A 2,334-nucleotide genomic window follows, 5' to 3' on the forward strand; every position below is an offset into this window, starting at 1 on the left:
GAGTCCAGGTTTTGGGGTCGGAAGTGGTTTTTGTCTAGGACTGAGCCATTGTTTTTGGCGTTTACTATCCGCAGAGAGAATCCATTTTTCATCACCGGTGACAATTCTGCCCAAAATGGTTCACGTGCATTACGCGCCAGAAGTAACGAAGCAACGTTCACACGTTGGAAACGATGATCATCGGAGAGTTCGTTAGGCACCAAAACACCTTCTTTATGGATTTTTCCCATATTCCTTAGATGTATAGGTATTGTTTCATGAGAGCCATACAATTTCAGGACCATTTCACGAGTGTGTTGCCTTGGGTTAGACTCAACAAGCGTCTTCAGAGCATCAATATCAATTCCAAAATGTCGGCCCCTGTCATCATAGTTTTTAAAGCTAAAGTCACCTGAACGAAATTTGCTGAACCATCGTTGACACTTACGAACGTTAAAAACATTTCCATAAACTTCTTTGATATTCTTTGTGGCTCCAGATGCGTTATTGCCCTTCTTGTATTTATCATTATAAGGGATTAGAGTATACTAAACTTTACACATTATATAGGCTACACTAACGTGAGGCTTAGGCGGTTCGTTTAACTATTATACGTGATTTTTTTTGGGAGGATTAATGAAAGTGTTCCAAAACGCGACATTAATCTCTTGACGACCTAATATATCTCGTTAAAAATATGTGAATCATTAACGCTTGTATCGCGTGTTACTTGTTGATGAACGTGATCAGTTTGAATTTTTGCGACATAACTGTATGTGTATTTTTGTTTGGCAAAGATACTAATGCTATCTACCGCCTTCCTTAATTTTGAACTACTGACTAGAGTTCCGAAGAGCATCTAATCAGCAGCACCTTACCACCTTCCATCCATGCCAAAGGACTGGCTCCTACTCTTATAACGCATCCACAGCTTAAACTGCGAAGAATATTTAGTAATATCGCGCGAATTCGAAACCAGCTCGCCAGTTCCCAAATCCAGAGCTGTACTACAGGGCGAATCCGCGCATACGACATAGCACTGACGCATGTATGCGCAGCTGCACCAATTGTTTCTCCTTTCATTGATTATACTTTTAAATACAGTATATGTGAAATTGTTAGCATCGTCACATTTGTACAATATTCCACCGATGTTTATTGATATATCGCCTTCTCTGCTTCGAAAACCACAACGTTTTCATCCTCAACAATATTTCTGTAGACGTAAGTCACGACCCATACCAACATAGAAACAGAGTTAAACAATTCTCAATGGAAATTGGTGTCTGCGTCTACACAAAATTCAACCTTTGCATACGTGTGGAGTTACAAAATGCCCCCATTGCCTTTGAGATCGGTACACTTAATGTTGGGCCGTCTTGGCCTGGTGATTAGTGTGTCGGACTGTGGCTTTGAGTGTCCATTGTTTGCGTCATGTTGTCTAAGATATAGACTTGGGAGTCTTGGCTGCATTATAATAGTTACGGTAAAATCCACAATTGGATAAGAGTATCCCAAGAGTTGGATCTATTGAATCTGTCTTTAGTTCGTAGTTGGAGTGGTTAGTGCATATGCCTTCTTATGTAGCTTTGCCTAATATCAGAATACACTTAAAATCGCTTAATTTAGCAAGGTTTTTTTTCTTCTTAACCTTACAGTGTCTGGCATATTAAGCACTTGAGTCAGGAAAACTTTGTATCCGGGCATTATCTTCTTTTCCTAACTGTCATTGTATTAAGCAAATGTTAATTTAAATAAATGCCTTTATATAAACTCCAGACAACATAACTTGCTCAGTTTGAAATAAACTTGTCTACGGTTCTGTTGTTCTTAAGTTGTGGCTTGTTGAACTTCATAGAAGATTCAGAGTTTACTTTATTATTATTTTTTTTCTGTTACATTAATGAGATTGGAGGTTCACTGTTTGTGTAGGTTTTCCCCCAGTTCCATAGTAATTTTCTTAGCGTTTTTAAATTTACGTTTGCGAAAGATCTTGTGCGTTTATTTGAAAATTATAGCTAGTAAAATCTGGATATACTAAATTGATAATTATTATCAGACAGAAAACGTTTTTTTTTTCGTTTGAAAATGTCATTATTTTCATAATTATTTACCTTTTATTGCTTTTTTTTTCCTTCTCTAGAATTGTGTTTTACTGTATTGAAATAATGAAGATTGTGGTATACCAATAAAAAGTTTACGACCTTTGTAACTTATAAAGGTATATATTGTGTTTCTGAACCTATAGTTGGTTACATTGTTCGAATATATTTTCTACAGTATAGAGTTTGATGGTGATCTCTTCGTTTATTTTGAGAACAGACTGTAATATATTTAGTTTATCAGTTGTATGCG

Source organism: Limulus polyphemus, unplaced genomic scaffold, assembly GCF_000517525.1.
Source record: "Limulus polyphemus unplaced genomic scaffold, Limulus_polyphemus-2.1.2 Scaffold2125, whole genome shotgun sequence".
NCBI lineage: Eukaryota > Metazoa > Arthropoda > Merostomata > Xiphosura > Limulidae > Limulus > Limulus polyphemus.